The sequence below is a fragment of the Aptenodytes patagonicus genome, chromosome 3 (assembly GCF_965638725.1).
Source record: "Aptenodytes patagonicus chromosome 3, bAptPat1.pri.cur, whole genome shotgun sequence".
NCBI classification, from domain to species: domain Eukaryota; kingdom Metazoa; phylum Chordata; class Aves; order Sphenisciformes; family Spheniscidae; genus Aptenodytes; species Aptenodytes patagonicus.
This window is the reverse complement of record NC_134951.1, coordinates 37,667,526-37,687,934: the sequence shown is the minus strand read 5'-3', so window position 1 is coordinate 37,687,934 and position 20,409 is coordinate 37,667,526. Positions and strand designations below refer to the sequence as shown.

Sequence of the window (20,409 nt, the reverse complement as noted above, 5' to 3'; positions counted from 1 at the left end):
CTGACCTATGTTAAATAGACAAAACAGTCCTTACATTGAGCAAACTGTGTAGTCCTTTTCCATTTTACTAGACTAATAAATCCTGACACTCTTTAAGGTGAGGAAAGGCCAGGCTTTGTCTCAATTTTGTGCTGTCCCAGTATGTCAGCTCCTGGATGCTACATTGCCTGAACAGAGTAAGGAAAAGGCTACCCATAAGGTCCATGACACGTGCATGTCCTGTCATAGGGTGGAGAAGGCTTCAAGCGTAAAGTTTTAGATTGGGACTGTGCCTGCCAGTGGGGTTTCTGTGAGCCTAGCACCACGCTGAATAATGTGCCTGCTGCCGGTCCCTCTCAGTCTGTAACACCAGGCAAAAGTACAACTGGGACAGGCCAGCCAGCTGCGCATGGCGTGCTCAGTGCTGGGGCAGGAGAGTGGCTGTGACAGGCAACTATTGGTCTTTGAGATGGAGGTGCAGCACTGGGAGACCCTGAAGCTCCTGTCAAATGAGTATCATGCTCTGTATGAAGTGTTGGACAGGTCTGGCAACAGAAAAAAGATGTTGTTCCCCAGTAGCACACCTAAAAAACAAGAAAGGGAGCTGTTCTTTTTAACCTCTTCCACAGTTTCTGCTGCATGACATAAGTTTCCCTGAACAAAGGAATTATAATAATAACTACAGTTTGGTGATAAATAGCTCATGTGGGCTGTTGGTAATGGTACCAACAAGGAGTGGAGAGATAAATCAGTCTCCAGAGCTGTTCATGGTGGAAATCCTCCATTTGTCGCATAAATGTCTTTCAAATCCAGGAGGCAGCTTTTTTAGTGAACACCAGAGTAGGCAAACTCTTCAGTGGATCACTACAGGAAGAAGCTTTCCATCCCATATGCTTTTAATATTTGTCATTAGGATATGTGAGCAGATGATATAAAAAAAGATGTTATTTTGAGTTTTATTCTTTTTAGGATTAACCTAATAAAGTCTTATTCAAATACAGGTAAAATAAACAATCTGTTCTTTCACCAATCGCATTTATTCATTCTACACTGGATAGTATAGTAGTATAGAATCATAAAATCGTTTAGGTTGGAAAAGACCTTTAAGATCATCAAGTCCAACCATTAACCTAGCACTGCCAAGTCCACCACTGTACCATGTCCCTAAGCGCCATATCTTTTAAATACCTCCAGGGATGGTGACTCCACCATTTCCCTGGGCAGCCTCTTCCATGCTTGACAACCCTTTCGGTGAAGAAATTTTTCCTAATATCCAACCTAAACCTCCCCTGGCACAACTTGGGGCCATTTCCTCTCATCCTGTCGCTTGTTACTTGGGAGAAGAGACTGACACCCACCATGCTACAACCTCCTTTCAGGTAGTTGTAGAACGCGATAAGGTTGTAGAACGTGATAAGGTCTCCCCTGAGCCTCCTTTTCTGCAGGCTAAAGAACCCCAGTTCCCTCAGCTGCTCCTCAGAAGACTTGCTCTCCAGACCCTTCACCAGCTTCATTGCCCTTCTCTGGACACGCTCCAGCACCTCAATGTCCTTCTTGCAGTGAGGGGCCCAAAACTGAACACAGTATTCGAGGTGCGGCCTCACCAGTGCCGAGTACAGGGGCACGATCACTTCCCTACTCCTGCTGGCCACGCTACTTCTGATACAAGCCAGGATGCCATTGACCTTCTTGGCCACCTGGGCACACTGCTGGCTCATGTTCAGCCGGCTGTCGACCAGCACCCCCAGGTCCTTCTCTGACAGGCAGCTTTCCAGCCACTCTTCCCCAAGCCTGTAGCGTTGCATGGGGTTGTTGTGGCCGAAGTGCAGGACCCGGCACTTGGCCTTGTTGAACCTCATACAGTTGGCCTGGGCCCATCGATCCAGCCTGTCCAGGTCCCTCTGCAGAGCCTTCCTACCCTCGAGCAGATCAACGCTGCCGCCCAACTTGGTGTCATCTGCAAACTTACTGAGGGTGCACTCGATCCCCTCGTCCAGATCATTGATAAAGATATTAAACAGAACTGGCCCCAATACTGAGCCCTGGGGAACACCGCTCGTGACCGGCCGCCAACTGGATTGAACTCCATTCACCACCACTCTCTGGGCCCGGCCGTTCAGCCAGTTTTTTACCCAGCGAAGAGTATTCCCGTCCACGCCATATAGCATCTACTATAGAGTGTACTGGGACATACACATACAAATGTAGCTGACTAATATAGCATGGCAAGTCTGTCTGCTACCAACATAAGTCAGTCCGAGGCAGTTTAATTATTTTCAGGCTTTTTTTTTTTTCTTTCTTTCCTTTTTTTGGGTTTTTGTTGTTGTTGTTGTTTTTGCGTACACTGAATATGATGTAGTGTTCTTTATAAAGATCTGGTATAAATAAGTCTTGGATCAGACTCATTAAGCTTTCCTGAGATAACCAGGATGCTTTCAAGAGGTTTTGGTATTTTGTGCTATGCCCTTCCTTGTTTATACTGGCTTCAGCTGATATAAGCATGACCACAGAGTTAGTTTATATCAAGCTCAAGTTCAAGTAGAAAAGTTGGGTTGAAACTTGGAGAAAAACATTATTAGTTTAGCTAAGTCCGTTTATTCCCAAGGTACATATCTCTATTGACCCTTAGTCAGTAGGTCTCAGTAGTCTTCACTAGCTGTGGCATGATTTTCTGGCTAGGCAGAAGAGCTGAAGAAAAAATGGAAAACATAGGGCTGCTTAATTTAATGCAAATGGAGAACAGAAAGCTAGCTGTTTAAAATAGATGCTTAAATTAAAACTTCAGGTTTGTGAAGGAAATGCAGTTTTGTTTTCAGGGGTACAAACAGAAACTTGGGATCTCAAAGCAACAGTTAAGATGGTAAGGGTGAGAATCATGTCATCTAATTTCAGACATCAGGGACATCTGATTTAACCTCAGCATCTTATGATCAGTGGAGAGAAATAAACACTTCTAGGGAGTGATTTCACCGACTGTATTAACAGGAGAGGAAGTGCACTTTAGAAATGGTTGTTTCTCTCAACAGCACAGGGAGACTGGGTGACTAGCTCAAAAGCATTCATGAACACTACAGATTTCTGTATTAGTAGAGCTGAATCCCGAGTTGATCATAATGTATATGATCTGTGGTATGGATATCATAATATAGTGATGATAGAGGCTCTCTCCTGTGGCTCAAATCAGAGTGTGGGGGAAAGAGCCTCCTGCCCCTGCTTGCCCCTCCTTCCTCTAGAAATTCCTCAGGTTTGAGATGCAAAACTCTTTTAAATAAATAGGTGTTTGGTACCAAATGAATAAATTGGAGCAAGTTTTTAGCTGCAATTTATTACCATCTTTCTACTTACAGTATAATGCATAGTTATCTCAAGCTCATTATGGTTGTGTTTTTCTTCCATTTAATGTGAAGTTCACTGGTTGAAACACAAAGTTAAAAAACTCCCCTGAAGTTTTGTTAGACTGGAATATCTAATCTGAAGCGTCTTCAGGAAAGACATGGACCTGTTGGAGCGGGTCCAGAGGAGGGCAGCAAAATGATCAGAGGGATGGAACAGCTCTCCTATGAAGAAAGGCTGAGAGAGTTGGGGTTATTCAGCCTAGAGAAGAGAAGGCTCCAGGGAAACCTTATTGTGGCCTTTCAGTACTTAAAGGGGGTTTATAAGAAAGATGAAGACAAACTTTTTAGCAGTGCTTGTTGCGACAGGAAAAGGGGGAATGGCTTTAAACTAAAGGGGGTGTAGATTTAGACTAGATCTAAGGAAGACATTTTTTACGCTGAGGGTGGTGAAACACTGGCACAGGTTGCCCAGAGAGGTGGTGGATGCCCCATCCCTGGAAACATTCCAGGTCAGGTTGGACGGGGCTCTGAGCAACCTGATGTAGTTGAAGATGTCCCTGCCCATGGCAGGGGGGTTGGACTAGATGACCTTTAGAGGTCCCTTCCAACCCAAACTATTCTATGATTCTATGATTCTATGATTCTCTTCAGGTATCAGATTTCTCACAGCCACAGTACTTGTATGAAGAGCAATTGTGGGATTTCTTCTTCTGACCAGTAATAAAATGGTGCATTTCTGTGTAACCGCTATTAGCATCCTGAATTAGTCTCAGAGCTGTGGGATAGAGTTTGAGCAATATTTTCATATTATAATACCCTGAAAAATTGAGATATACAGTTTGTTAAACCGGTGGAGCTAGACAAGTAACAAAAGTTAATTGGGGAACTGACATGCTGGGTTTTTAACAGATAGTGCATTGATGTTTTACGATGAGGTGTACCACAAAAAGAATGAGACGCTTTAGAAGCTGTGGGCAGCCCAGAGGAATGTATATCACTGTGATTCCATTTTTTGCAAAGGTCAGGTGAAGGCTGACTTAATTTTGTTGGTAGCTGAACAGAAGACAAACCTGTTTACATTCCAGAGGAATTAATTCCATGGTTGTGGTGAAATCAAAGAAGAGGAATCTGGGAGGGTTTGCTCATTAGTGACCTTTCAGAACAACATTTTGGTGCTTCCCCTTTTCCTTTTATATGCTTTAATTCATCTATTTTTTGTTTTATTCAAACAGTATAGAAAAAAAAAATCTATTGTCTGTTTCTGAAGTTGTTTTTTATAAATAGTTTGCTATAGGTGTGCTTATTCTGTTGTAACAAGGAGGTAGTTTAATAATATTTATAAAATTCTAATTTGTGAAAGTAATGATATTGGAGAATTATTGAAAACATGGAAAATTTATTCTGCTGCCTTCTCTTTTACTTATTCATTGAAAAAATCTGAGGCAAGATCTGGGATGTCAGAAATATTTACATAAAAGAATAGAGAGATGTTCATATTCAGTTCTATAAATGGGTTTAAAGTTTATATGACCCGTATATGTTTGGACTTGATTTTGTTCTTTGTGGAATCGCTCAAAAGTACAGATCTTAGTATTTTTGGAGTAACCTATTTTTCCATTCGTTCTTGTAATGTATCCAGGAAAAAAATCTTGGATAGAAAAAAAGGACATGTACTAGCTAGGATTAAAGAAAAAAGCAGGGAATCAGTGGTAACAAAAAAAAGAGTGACTAAAGAGTCAGACGGTATTCACTAACAACCCTCCTGCTTCTGTCCATGACCTGAAGACAGTAGTGGAAGGACCTCTTCCCACAGTGCCTCTGTAAAGGTTTCACTGGTTTTGATGGAGAAAGAACTCAAAGAAAGGAGATACTGCTCTTCACTGGGAAGCAAGTCCCTTTTTCTTTAGGGTGTAGTGTTTTCCTGAGGGTGACTAGTCCTGCCTGTGTCCTTGCCAGCACAGTGACTGCACTCTCTCTTTGTGCAGTCAAGTGCTACTTGTAACTTCAAACCCTGGCCATCCTTTGCCTTTCTGTGAGTCTACTACACTCAGCTACTGGTAAATCCCTCATATTCAAGAGGAAGAATGTGTAGCAGGCAGCTGGTGAGGAGCTGTATACTTTCCTACCATCCTAATAAAACTTCTCATACGTAGCTCTTGTTCTACACCCAACTCAGTTCCACCTCTGGCATCCTGATGATTTGAGATCAGTAGTTTGGTTGCCCAGGAGTGTCACACAGATTACCAACTACACTTAACTACAGTGTTTGTCCAGGTTCGCTTTGTCCCATCAGTTCTAGGTCTTCACAGGGTGCGAAAGGCCTGTGATGTGCTGCTGTACTGTGCAGGTCCCACTTACAGCTCCAGTGACTGTCTCTATGCTGCTGCCTGGTGCATTCTGTTGTTCCTAAGACCTACTCCAAACATGCTGTTTAGCAAATGCAAAACAGTTATTTTCTGTATTTTTCTCTGTCTATTTTTTCTGTACTTCCTGAAGGATTGCAAACAATATTTTCTTTGCAGTTTGAACACAGTGATTAGGCTAATGCTGTGAGTGACAAGATGTGAAATGCTTATACGTGCGGAAACAGATGGAAAGCATACATACTGCCTTTCACCATCACCTTTACTATCCTTGGTGATAAGCTGCCCATTCCTCTTTGTTGCTCCCTTCCAAAATGAAAATGTTTTGAAGACACAACATTTGTACAATATTTTGGCCTTTTAGAAATGAGTGTTGCCCTCAGATGTGTTTCAACGTCTTGAATTAAAGTCTTTCTCTCAGGCCTGAGTGAAGCTAGAGTATTTACAGTAATCTGTTTTCATGGGAAGCTACTTTCTACTTCAGTGTAATAGTTAACTGGCTTCAATTATCAGTACAGAAAACTATTTAAAACCCCTTACTATTTTACTTTTTTATTTCTCATCATATTTCTCTTCTGATGTTACAATAATCCATGAGCATGTCTTTTGCTTTAATTATTGTTGAAGTTCATTTAAATGTTTGGAGGCAAGTTGGTTTATTGTATGTCTTTATATACCTTCCTGTGTATATATGTATCAAAAAAATCAAATGCCCATGTTTGCAGCTAAAGGTCTATCTTGGTGGCCATCTCTTGCTCTATATGACAGCCGCTGTTTTTGTTACGAATGGTGAAAATAAACCTCAGTGCAGGTAAAGGCTTGAAACTCATACTCCTACTAAAGAGTGTTTATTGTTCTTGGATTTGGAGCGACTTACATTTAACAATGTCTGTCAGCTGGTAGTATAAGCCAAACTGATTGCACAAAACAGTCATTTATTTCTAGTTAGGTTCTTAGACTGCCCTCATCACTGAAACTTCTACACTCCTGCTACAATATATTGGGTGCACTAACTGCCCATCCCACCTCTTCACTGGTTTCTTTTCTTGTCTGCATCAGGACATTTTTCTGTTTTCTTCCCTTTCCCAGTTGGATGATTTGTTTGGCTGTTTCTGAAGAGCTTTTTCTCTCAGATTTGTCGGCTCATTGCTTAATAGAGAAGGTACAATTCCTACTAATATTTAAGGTGAAGGATACAGAGCTCTTCTTCATCAGATTTTCCTCCTTCTTTGACTAGCTAACAATTCTTTTGGTTTCTTTGTCTTATAGAGCACTAAAGCTATATGTGACAAACCAGCCATATCCTTCAGCTACAGCAGAATTAATCTTTTCAGGTGCTCAGGGTCTGCTTCAGTACTTTGTTACCCTCCATTGAGAATGAGTTATTTTACTTGTTTTGCAATGTTTTTCTGATTTGTCTTGTTTTTAACTTAAAATGGTCATGTTGTTCTGTTTGAGTTAATTCCCAGCTAAGTCACTATGGTCTGGAGAGTATTAGTTTTTTATCTACTACTTGTTTTCTGAAGGGTAAACTGTCCCTAGAAGAGTCTTACTGATGGTGCCCTGGAGATTTGTTATTTGCTGGAAATTTTTTGTATCCCAACCTATCATACATGCAACACTAAAAAGCAAGCAATGCAGAAGCACTTAGTGGATGATCTGAAGGGCATCCTTTTGATAGAAATATAGAAGAATAATTTGAGATTCATGAGTGTCTTCTTGACTTTCTGGAAGGATTTACTTAGACCTGAGGGAGAAAGAAAATCTGCTTAATATGAAAGAGTTGTGGGAAAAACATTAAAAAATAAAGTAAGCTTCAATTTTTAAAGGTATATATGTGGGAGGGAAGCACAAAACACTTAGAATCTTGGCTTCCTGCCTTCTGTAAAAGGAGGAATGTGAGGGTAGTATTTCTGGTTAAAGGAATCTTAGGCTTAATATAGATTCTAGGGATAATACAACAGAAGTAGCACAAAGTGCATCAGGTCTGAATATTAGTTGAATCATATGTTTCCTCAGTATCACTTAGAATAGAATAGAATAGAATAGAATAGAATAGAATAGAATAGAATAGAATAGAATAGAATATTTCAGTTGGAAGGGACCTACAACGATCATCTAGTCCAACTGCCTGACCACTTCAGGGCTCACCAAAAGTTAAAGCATGTTATTGAGGGCATTGTCCAAATGCCTCTTAAACACTGACAGGCTTGGGGCATCGACCACCTCTCTAGGAAGCCTGTTCCAGTGACTGACCACCCTCTCGGTAAAGAAAAGCTTCCTAATGTCCAGTCTGAACCTCCCTGGCACAGCTTTGAACTATTCCCATGCATCCTGTCACTGGATACCAGGGAGAAGAGATGAGCACCTCCCCCTCCACTTCCCCTCCTCAGGAAGCTGTAGAGAGCATTGAGGTCGCCCCTCAGCCTCCTTTTCTCCAAACTAGACAAACCCAATGTCCTTAGCCACTCCTCATAGGACATTCCTTCCAGCCCTGTCACCAGCTTCGTTGCCCTCTTCTGGACTCATGCAAGGACCTTCACATCCTTCTTAAATCATGGGGCCCAGAACTGCACCAACACTGTATTACAGCGGGATAATCACCTCTCTTGACTGACTGGTTATACTGTGTTTGATGCACCCCAGGATGCAGTTTGCCCCTCTTGGCTGCCAGGGCACGCTGCTGACTCATATTGAGCCTGCTGTCGACCAGCACCCCCATATCCCTTTCTGCAGGGCTGTGGCTTTCTCCAGCCACTCCTCTCCCAATTTATACTTGTGCCTGGTGTTACTCCATCCTAGGTGCAGAATCTGGCATTTGGACTTGTTAAATTTCATCCCATTAATCATTGCCCAGTGCTCCAATCTACCTAGATCCCTCTGCAAGGCCTCTTGTCCCTCAAGAGAGTCAACAGCACGTTTCAGTTTGGTATCATCAGCAAACTTGCTAATGGTGCATTCAACTCCTACATCCAGATCGTTGATAAATATATTGAACAGGACTGGCCCTAGAATTGAACCCCGAGGAACATAATTGAACCCTGAGGAACACTTAAATGTGTAGTTCAAGAGATTCTTTGGACTTCTCTTATGTAGTTAAACTCTGACTTTCAAAGGCAGTTAGATACTGTGCTCTTCAGCATTGGAAGACCTGTAGCACTTAAATGACCAGAAGAGTACTATCGGTTTGAACAACCAGCAGTGCAACTTGCTGCCTGGCCCTGTTTTATTTAGCTAACTATGAAGACTTAGGTCTTGACACACTAGAGTCTTGAAAACATAAAAATAACCAGAATTTCAGGAATTTCTGGGGAAAAAAAAAATTATCTGCTTTATTTACTTTCTTGTCGAACCTAAACTTTATTTACTTCTTAAAAATGTGTTACATAAAATAGCACATGGAAAATGCTACTAGATATACTCATGAAATTAATACAAATTATTACTCTGGAAAAATGATAAATATAAGATGTGGAATTGTGCTGCAGACTAGTGTCTTCTCACATTACTTGGACTATCCAAAAATGAGTGTTTAATCATCTCCTCTGGATGAAATGATTCACTTTTTTTGACTATAGAGGGAGCATAAACAACCAGCTCAGATTGTATACCTAACTTCATGGCTGATTTAGGTGAGATGAAATCTGCCGATTGTACTGTTAATTTTGTGTGTTGACTCCGTCTTTGGAGATATTGAGAAGCTGTCTGGACATGGTCCTGGGCAGCCTGCTCTAGGTCGCCTTGCTTGAGTAGAAGGATTGGATGAGATGACCTCCAGAGGTCCCTCCCAATCTCAACGGTTGTCTGATTCTGTGACGTCTTTTAAAAAAAGATGACATTGCAAGTAGAAAGGAGCAATATTGATAATTTGTAAAGAGAAAGGTGGCCTAATAAAGTAAATAGTATAATATAATTTCCTTACGAATTTCTTTAGCCAGTACTAGCTCTGGCTTCTCTGCTCAGCAGTCTTTGTGCTGTTATGCTTTAGAGTACTGAACGAAGGGATACTCAGGAATTAGCTGAATATAGATCTGCTTAAATTAGCCAGGTAACGAAAAGAAGAAAACCTACATGGCTATCAGTGGTGATTGTTGCCTACATTTGACTTAGTATGTACCTCATTCTGTTGAGGTTGCTTATACCCTGAAAGCCAATAGCTTAGTGGATGCCGAGTGTTTAAGGTACTTTTTCTGTTTGTCTTCCTTTCATTTTCTAGGAAGAGGTGCCTTGCAAGGAGGCATTCTGCAGTGCTCTTCAGTGCAGGTTCAGTTTCCTCTGTGTATTCCCTCTCTTGATTTCTGCACTGTGCAGTAACACATTTCCCTGTTGCCTAGGGATTCCCCATCTCACCTGCCATCACTATTTTGGTTTCTCTAAAAAACTGCATTCTTATTTACAAGGACTGAGAGGAACCTCAGGTAGTTTCTTCTAACTTTGAGGGGGTTTCCCCTCAGTAATTTGTGTTAGTAGACAGGTATTGGACACCAGTCTGTAGTGAGATTATCAGACATTCATTGTAGGTTTTGGTTCAGATGGGTTTCCTAAGCAATTGCATAGTCAATGTATATGGAAGAAAAGGGGTTTGTCAGTTTGCTCTTTAGCACTATGAACGTATGGTTTAAGTCAGTCATGTACTGATGTGATCCTGGTCTCCTTTTCCTACTTCAACGCTAAATTCTCCCATGGGTGATGTTCTAGCATGGTGCTTTGTAGTCAGAGTGAAGGTGGCATATTTTATATTCAGTCCAAACATGTTATAGTTTAAACTTTTTCTGTTATTCCAGCTGCTGACTTACTGATAATAACAGGAGTAGCATTTGGGGTTTTTTTTACAGAGAATGTTTTCCAACAGATATGTTTTAAAAATACAAATCTTCCTGCTATTTGCAAAAAAAAAAAAAAAAAAAAAAAAGTAGTTGTATAGTTTTAGTGCCAAAATATACAGAAAGTTTATATGCTAATATGGAAAAGTTGGGGCATAACTGGCCCTAAAGCAATAAAACATTTTTTTTCCCCCCTAATTTCCTATTTTCATCCTCACTTGTTAGTGCTAAAATTTTGTTATCTAAATTCTCCTGCCCTTTCAACAGTCAATAAAAAAGGCAAAGCAAGTCTCTCTTAACACTTCCCAGTAAACTGTGTGCTTAGAGAACTGTTCTAGACATCACGGCTTAAAAACAAGGCATTTTGAAAGACTATTTTATTTTTGACTATCACTGGCAAGCAATGTCTCTTCTTGCAAGTGAATGGAACACCAATTTAGCTGAGCCCTCTTCATTATTGTTCACCAAATTCTTAAATAATAGGAAGTAGAAAGAAGTGCTTCAGCACATTCTTCTTCCCCACATCTGTGAAAGTAAAACCACAAAATGTAAATTATGGCAAATGTTCAGAGATATCTGGAGAACAGGGCCTATTGTTTGCTGAACAGTTTGACGGAAGTAAACTATTTTGCATATATCCTCTTTTTCTTTATATTTATATTTATGTATTTGCATGTCTCTGATACTTCATGGAGATTTCAAAACCCTGCTTCTGGCCCCTTGCAGAGATGTTCCTCAAGCATCGATTTGTGCCTGAATCTAAATACCTTGTCCCTTCCCTCTTGTTCTCCTGCTCAGTGCACGCAAATTGTTCTTGCAAATGCTATGACTGTCTTTGAGAGGTGTATGTGTACAGCTTGGTCATGGGACTGGAGACAGTTCTTCATGAAAAAGTTAGTTGGACTCTTATTTACATCTGGAGTACATTTGTGGCTCATTTCTGGGGCATCGTCCTGAGGCTTCCAGGGAGACAAAATTAGGAAAGGCTGCTCCTGCCAGCCTACCCTTTCCTAGATAGAGAACTCCAGGCAGGTATCTATTTTGAAGCTCTCGGGATGCTTACACACGTTTTAGCCACGCCTTTCTCCTCAGCAATTCAAGTTCTACAGGTCCACAGACAATGAGTTTAGGCTTCTGTCAATAAAATCTGCAGGAGCACTAATGATATGAGTGTTAGCTTACAATGTCTTAAGCGAAGTAAGCTATAACCAGTCAGAACTTGAAATGAAACGTAAATGGCACTGAGTTGATGACAGAAACCATAAGTGAGAAATGCAGCTGCAGTCTGGGGATGTGCAGTGGAAGGAGCCTCCCCTCAGCCCGCAGGAAACCAAGCGAGGGAGCAACGGGTGGTGCTGAACTGGGTGCAAGGAATACAGCCCCCTCTCCCCACCCTCTCCCACCGCCTACCGTGAATTAACCCTAACGTATAGGTAGGTGGCACTGTGTTCTTGGAGATGTCAAAACCAGAGCTTCACCTCCTATGGACATCCAAGAGTGCATGACACTGTTTGCAAGGATAGAGATGCTGTTCTTGGTGATCTAGCCCTTAGGTGTTGCAGCTTTAATAGTACATTCAGATGATCTGTTTTGTTTGGATAAAATATTCTGTTATTTCTGGTCCGCATATATATTGTGTAGTATTCTTAGTTTACAAAGACTGCCATGTTTCACCTCAGACTGCTGCATTTCATTTGAAGGTGGCTTATTTGTATGGAAGGGAGAGATCTGGTAAAGATCACATCTACAGCAGAGGGATCTTACCAAGTTCTGTCGATATATGTACCGTTACATAATTACAATAATGGAATTGCATCTATTTGATAATTTCAGTTTTCCTGCAAGCTGTTGGACTAATGAAGGCAAGACAGCAGAAAGACTTGAAGCCATCTTAAAGATCAATGGCCAGACCCTCCACTAGTATAAAATAGATGTTGATCTGCTGACTGCAATTAAGCTACCGTTTTCTGGTTCACAGCTTGTTAGATTTTCTGAAAAGACTGGGGTGCTAAATGGGTTGAAGACAATTATGCTGAGCTACAAGGAGAAGAATGTTTTCTTTGGTCTTATTCCATTAAAAGTGTAAGTGAAGTTTGTGTTTGATTCATTAAGAGCAAGTGTTTATAATATTCTTTGCATGTGCTACTGATAATTGCCTACCTGCAGCTGATATCTTCATGTTCCTTTCCAAGTGTTTTTTCCTTTAGATAGGTCTTTATAAAAGTAAGATTAATACTAATATTAAATGGAAAGTGATATTTCGACTATGTTACAAAAATCTGTAGCAATTTTTTTGGACTCCCTTCAGGGTTGAAGAGTGCACAAACAAATCTTGAGAAAATACAGGACTATTTTCATTCAGTGCAACATCTCGTCATGGGACTATTCATGAAACATGTTCTAGGTGTCCTTTCAAGGAAATATTTAAGCCTCAAAATAGTATTCTATTTTTATCTGTATTTATCCATATTTATCTGATGGATAATCTAATGTCACAGGATTAGACGAGTAGTATGCTTGCTTATTTGCTTGATTATTTTTTAACAACTATAGGTAATCTGAGTGGGTTCTTTCATAATATACGATTATCTGTTAAGGGACAGTAAGAAGCTCACCATATTTAGTCCCTAAAAGAGAAGGCTCAGAACTGACTTGATAATGATTTTTAGTTACCTACTTAGTGAAAAGTGGCGTAGAATTGTTTTCACTCTGTGGCCCAAGGACATCTGTGCATTATTTCCAGGGGGGCCACAAAACCCAGGAAAAACACAGCTAGCTCCTGTAGGCTTAGATTTTCTCTGCAGCGTTGTTAATCTCCACAGGAACGTTTTTAGAATTGAAGAAATTGAGAGAGGTTGAAGACCACTGACCAGCCATCTCATGGGCTAGGAGCTAAAGTCAGCCAACATCAAACTGGAAATAAATTGCAGTTTTGGTTTGCTTGAAACAGTAACTGTAATTAACTGTTGGACTGCATTATACATTGCTGTGGCAAATTATCCATATTTGATTTATATAATCTTTCTAAAAGATGTGCTTTAATTCACTGCAACTTGCTGGTTTGCATGAGGAAAGTTCCACAGCCTTTCCTGTGTAGGAGGCTGTATTAGATTATGAAAATAGTTTATGCTGGCCTTAAAAGCAATTAATCCACGTTCAGCTCATTTTTATCATAGTCTTTGAACAAGTTGCATACCACTCCTGGGGTGTGGCAGCGAAGCAAATAAGGTGATTTACTCCATTTCCAGAGGTCTGAGTTGGCACTTTCCTCCAGACTTGTGCTTCAGACTGTCTCCATTTGACCCAATAGTAAGTGAGAGCCAGGTTCTGGGGCTTTGGACTCAAAAGTGTCCAAACATGATTCTAAAGTTATCGCTATTTTTTCTGTCATTTTTTGTAGACAGTGTTGTGCCCCTCTAAGTCTGATGGGCCATCTGATGTTCTTGATGTGGCTATGTATCTGTCTCAAGTCATCTTCGAATTGCACCTCACTCCATTTGGAGAAGACTTATGAAATGCCAATATTTTTGTTGGCACAATGGAGAAATATGAAATTTAAAATAACTGAAATAGCAAAGTCTTTTAATATGTTTCTTTCATTAAAATAATAAAAAAAAAAAGCCAAAAATGCTTTTTGAAGACAGAATATAGATCAAGACAGCATATGAAGAATCAAAATGAAAGACACCTTGTTTTTATTTCACTGATAAAGCATGCAAAATTATTACAGGAAAGACTATAAAACTCCAGTAAGTGTTCCTGGAGGTTTGTGACTGTGGCAAGGATCTTAAGGCAATGACTTTTTTAATATATCTGACGTGTTTACCACTAGCAAAATTAAGATTAATGGCATATGTTTTGCAGATGTCACAAAAGGGAGTAAGTAATGTAAGGAAAATATAAATAGCAGTGTAATTATGCAATTCACTTTTTCATTCTACATGGTTTTCTTAGGAAAAGAATTTACGTATCTGGGAAAATATTTGGATTGCAGAATGTCACAAAGTTTTTTTAGTTTCATTAATTTGGCAAGATTATAAAATAGACAACTAAACTAAATCTATGAGCTAGATGGCAAAAATGTGGTTTTTTTCTTTGGTTCTAAAAAAGCAGGTGCTTGAGCTGAAGATACAGCAGACCTAGTATCTAAAAAGCAATATCAGCTTTTATGAGGTGAAAATAGTATCTGGAAAAATGAAAAAAATAAATACCTAGCCCTCTCAAAACATAGATTTGAGAGGGTGCAGCCAAGATCAGATTAATCAAAACATGATCAAACACCCTCCCTTCCAACATACTGTAAGGCAGCACAAGTTATACTGTAAAGCCAAAACAAAGCTAAAAGCAGTAGCACAATCTAAAATAATACCGCTTTTATGGAAGTGAGCAATAGGTATCATGAAAGCAGGATGTCAGCAGACTGTGGTGCACTACTCTTCAAGCAAATGAGAAATTACTTTTGTAGAAACTAAAATACTGATGACTCTTACTTCAGTGCATTTTAAGGAGCAACTTAATGAAGATCTGACAGTGGTTGGTGACACAGAATTATACACTTCGTAGAGCTCCTCAGGAGTTAAGAAACTCTAAGCCCATTTAGATAGATTTGTTTCTAATATATTGGTCCAGTTAATTATGATGTAAAGTATTTGAAAAGGACAAAGGTAGAAGGCTGTATCTCTGGATGCCACTATGACTTAAGAGAATGAGATATACTCATACACTACAGTGATGGGTAGTTGAAATAAAAATTATATAGTAATACTATTGTACGTGTTCCAGAAAAAGCTTATTTACAGGCATACATTTTAAGGTCAAGAGGGAACAGTAAGGTCAGAAGATGACATCTGTTTTGATCTTCTCTATAAAAAAACCATGGATTTTCTGCCAGTAGTTTCTGCCTCAAGCCTGGAATTTCTCTAGAGCAGCTCAGGTCATAAAAAATTTTCTTCCATTTTCTAATAAAGTAAGTAGAAAGAAATATGATAGTGAGAACAGTGACAATCCCTATTCTGTATTTGTGACTAACATTATCTCCAAAAACAGCAACAGGTCCTGCTGCTGCTCTTGTTCACTCTCTAGAGCCACATTTTGTCCCCTTTGCTTTGCATTGCTCTGGCCTTTGGTGTTTTGGTTGAAATAATGCTGAGAGCTTTGGCTTCCATTGAAAATTTTCTTAGAAGTATTTACTTTGGACTCTAGTATCCTGGTTGCTTAATTAAGAGATAATTATCACAAATGATAAGAAAGTCACTTTTTAGGCTTAGCTGTAGGATGTCACTAAGACTTAGGATGATGCTCTATATTGACATTAGGACCTAATGTAGGATGCCAAACTAAAAAGTCTCTTTTGTGGTTCTGTTTTTTCTCTTATTCCCCAGCCTCCACAACCTTTCCATTTGTAACTATTTTTTCCATCATTCAGTAGGGGAAATACTTAGATGTGAACCATTTTCATACTGCACAAAGTTAAAAGTTTTACACTTCCAGTAATGCAGATTAATTACACTCTTTCCTATGCAAGAAGTCCTTATATTTTCTTTGATTAACTTGCAAAATCTTCTATTTTCCCCAAATTTTTGCTGAAATTCCCACTGTGTTACAGGATTAATATCTGTGGTGCACAGCTGGGGAGTAAGTTTGCAAGTGTACAAGAATGAGCAGACTTACATCAGCAGGTTACTATTGAAACCCACCCACAAGGTCTGGCAGCAGAGATTGCCTCCTAAGAAGTTGTATTGTTTTCCACTCAGTGAATGTGCCGCTAACTAATGGGAGAGAAATGTTGAGAATCATTCGGTTTTTCTGAGATTTATGGGCCAAGTTAATTGTTTTGCTTGCCTGATTTATTATACTTGAATGGATAAAGTACTATTAATATTGCACTTTGAGCAAGAAGTTAAGGCCAGAATAGTCAAAACGTTACTCATCTTATTGGAGTATCTCAATTTTATATGAGGGAACAAAATTAGATGTTCTTTTTAGAATGTGGATATATGTAACCTACTTCAGTTCAAAGTGTAAGCATGTAACACCAAACTTTGTGCCAATATGTTATTTGTCTCTACAATAATCTTCCAAATAGCTGTTTCTGTAAAATACAAGTGTTTCTATTTTTATGCATTCTAGCTATTCTGTCCAAGTCAAATATTGAAATGGACGACATGAAATTAGTGATTATTACTTGGTCTCCAAAATAAAATACATTTGACACGATGGAAGTGTTTGGGGCATTTATAAATGTGTCATCAATGTCTAAATATCAGTTACTTGACATAATACCTAATACTTACTTCATTTTCTCCTCATAAGCTCCTTGGGAATGAAGGTATTTTTTCATTGTTCCTTGCTTGTTTAGACAATAACACAGATCAAGCAGAAGTCATTCCAGAGACAGGGTTAGAGCACCAGGCTACAGCTAATCCTACAGCTGCTTCCCGTAAGGGCTTGTACTCACCCCCTGGTATCTCACATAGTTGTGGCCACAAAGAGCATGATACCTTTTCACTACCCATCCTACTATTTGCACAGTCACCCAGCATCGCTGAAGGGTACTGTTATGATTTGCTTGAATCTTCGTCTTTTGCTCTGAAAGGTTGGGGTGTCTCCATGTATAAATGTCAACAAGCAAATTTTTTAGCATCTTTCTACTTTTTTCTTCCCTTTCTTCTTTCTTTCCTTCCTCTTCATCTAACCCTAGATGAATATCGCAAATCATCACTAGTGAAAAGCTTTCCAAAGGAGGCCCATTCTGCATTTCACTCTGAAACATAATTCAGATGGGAACAGAGTTGTTAGGGTAAGGAATTTTCCTTGCCAGAGACATTTACAGGGGCTGTTCTGCCATGAGGTGGTAGAACTTCGCTTTGGAGTCTGAGATCTGCAACATCTTTGGAGAATCTTGATATCACGGTGGTTTGTGGGCTGAAAGCTGCCCAGCGTAACTGCTGGTCTGTTGATTAAGACTTATGGCTTAGAATTAGGAACAGTAATTAGATCCAGAAGCAAGTGTGGATACATTGGAGTGTATACAGCCCTGGAGTAATGCGTTCCTAATACTCATATCAAACAAATCGGGATTTGTGTGGCTTTCCTTTTCTTCTTCACTGAGAGTTAGAGACAGAGCAGGAATTACTATAGGAAGCTCTTGGTCTGGGAGAAAAAGGTTGTCTTTGGAATAAATATCACACTGAAAACTTTCCAGCCTAAGCCTTTCATTAATTTCTTTGTGTCATCTTAATATATTTAAACTCTGTAAAAAATTATGCTGCAAAAAGTTCTCTCCACGTGTAATTTTTCCTCAAGTGAAGTGCATACCTTTCAAATTATAAACTTCCTACTTGTCCTAGGAAAATCCTCACTGTATAAATAATTGAACTCATCTGCTGTGAACACAAGTATTCTTTCTCTAGCGGTCTAAAATATATGCCTAAATACACATCTTGTACTTAGTGCTTTAAATAGTAATTACTCCCGTGAAGTCACTGGAAGCCCTTAAAAGGATTTGACAGTTTCCTCACAATCTTTCAGTGAATGTAGTAGCTGGGCTGTGCAGTGCTACATCCACTGATAATTCAGCAGCTGAGGAACTCAGCAAAGCCTGCTCCAAACTTCTCAGCTGTTGACAGGCTTGACTTGCTGAGAACACTGGTTAAATATAGCACAAGCGAGCTGAGCTCAACAAAGTCATTGCTGTAACACTGTGTGAAGAGACCAGAAGAGGGGAAATACAATCTGAGAACTAAACTGCCAAAGCCCAACACCACCTAGCAACAGTTGAAAAAACTTTTAAACAAAAGTCTGGGTGAGACACAGACAGAGTATACCTCCTACTTCTCCTGCCTGGGATTTCTGCGAGAAGCAGCTCCAGTCTTCTGTTCTCTGCCCCATTTCCTTCATTGCTTCAGCTGCTGGTAGACCTCAAAAAGTGGGAAAAGTTTCTCTCTTCGTGTTCTCCTGGGCTGGATCAGTCTACTACTGTGGTAGTACTGTGGGACAAGCTACTGCGATCTTGCGGTGTGAAGGATATATTCCTAGGTTCGTGTTGCTGACAGGTAAGACTGAGCTAACCACTCCAATGCATTCTTTTAAAAAGAAGTGATTTTCTTTTCTAGTGACTGTTGTCTCTTTCCTTCTATGAACAATCTTCTGCATGATTTGGAAACGTCAGTAGATGAAAGCTGGGATAAAAGTTTTAGGTTTTTTTTTTTTACGCTTTCATGACAGAAAAACATTGCTTAAATAACTTTTGCAGTTCTTAGAACGAGCATAATCAAGTAGCTAGTAGTAATATGAAAAAATGTGTGTAGATTTTGACATGTATCTTGCTTATATCTGCTTACATGATGACAGAAGACAAACCAATATTTAAGAATAGAATACCTATCATCCCTTACCAGTGATAGTCTAGCAGCTATTAAAAACAGTGACAGCCTGTGTGATAAGTGAGAGGAAATAGCCATTCAGTAACTGAATTTACTGAATACTTTGTGACCCAGCACATTTGTACTTTTTGTTTCCTTACTAACATTTAGCACACAGGCACACTTGGTGCCTTTCGTACTGTCCTTGTGACAACAGCTCTTGGTTCTTCCTCTTGTACTTATTTACATAGAACGAATATTAATCTCTGCTCGATTGATTAGCTGTATAATGCAACCGTCCTAAAGACTGACCTTATGTTTATTGTACCCGAGTGTGCTTGAGCTGGGTCATCGTTGTTAAAGTGTTTGTTTCTTTTAGCAAAATAAATGAGAAACCAGTTCTCAGATGTTTCACCCTGACAGCAGAATGGAAGCCTGTTTGTTGGAAATGCATATCCTGTGGTCCCATAATGGCCATGTAATTTAAGGGAGGAATTGCTTAGTATGATTTGCTTTGTCTGAACTGACAAAAGCTGTTTGGTCAATTGAAGAATGGACACCCCCCCCACCCCCACCCCCCCAATCTTTTAAAGCCATTTTCTCCAAACAAAAGAAATCTAGTATGCATGAATTTTAAAAAGACATACTGATTATTAATTCATATGCAATATTAATTCAGTTATGAAGGCAAAGATTTAAAGAATACACTTAACCTGTGCAAAAACCCTGTTCACAGATTTATGTAGAATTGTCTCAGATGAAAAATACTAGTCCTAAAGAAGGAATGGACTGACTGAGTCTATGCTGACTGTCTGTGGTGTTTGACACAGTCTGTGGACTCTGGGACTGCCTCAGGAAGATGAGAAGGTCTTGCTTTAGCTAAATAATTCTAGTTTCATCCCTGCATACTATATAAATGACATCAATACCACATCTTAGCAGTGACATGCTTACAGATTGGATGAAATTAAAATACTCTGAAGCAACTTTGACTTGGCGGCTGAGAATGTAACTGCCTGTGAAACAGTAAGAAAAATGAAGTATTAGGATGGAGGAAAATTCTTAAAAGCAAAAATAATACAGTTTACATTTTATTTCATAGCAAGGGGCACACTACTTAAGCACTAAATAGGAATACTTTTTGGTGGCCATGATTTAATGTGATAATCATTACTGTGGAATTACTACAGCACTAAGGTATCCCAGATCTAAATCTCAAAAGGAAACTTTGGTATTACTTTTTAACATAGACATACCCTGAGAAAGTTATTTTTTTGTAAGAAAGCTGTACAGTGAGAACTAAAACTGAGACAATATGATTTGTACAGTAATTTGACATTAGAGTGAAAATTACTGTTTCTTATTTTGACCGAGTTGGCAAATAATAAACTGTGGAGAAATGGCAAATTTGACCTTCTGAATATATAGGGACGACAAAATCTCGGAAAATGCTATGCTAATTATTGACTGCTTTTTGGTTTTAGTTGATGCTCAGCATAATATATGGTTTTACAGTTTTACTTTTCTTGCACTATTTACTCTTAGC

At 39.4% G+C, this 20,409-nt stretch overlaps 1 protein-coding gene across 6 annotated transcripts in view; it reads left to right on the top strand.

Annotated features, from left to right (window-relative positions):
- The first annotated feature begins 18,168 nt into the window (after nucleotides 1–18,168).
- The window catches only part of FILIP1 (filamin A interacting protein 1), a 118,900-nt gene continuing 116,659 nt past the window's right edge, over nucleotides 18,169–20,409 (top strand). For 3 of the 6 annotated variants that reach the window (XM_076333089.1, XM_076333091.1, XM_076333090.1), the window contains exon 1: nucleotides 18,169–18,554. The gene's annotated coding sequence lies outside the window, so the exon portion shown is untranslated. The remainder of the gene's footprint in view (nucleotides 18,555–20,409) is intronic. The other 3 variants (XM_076333094.1, XM_076333088.1, XM_076333093.1) reach the window with 2 other exon arrangements.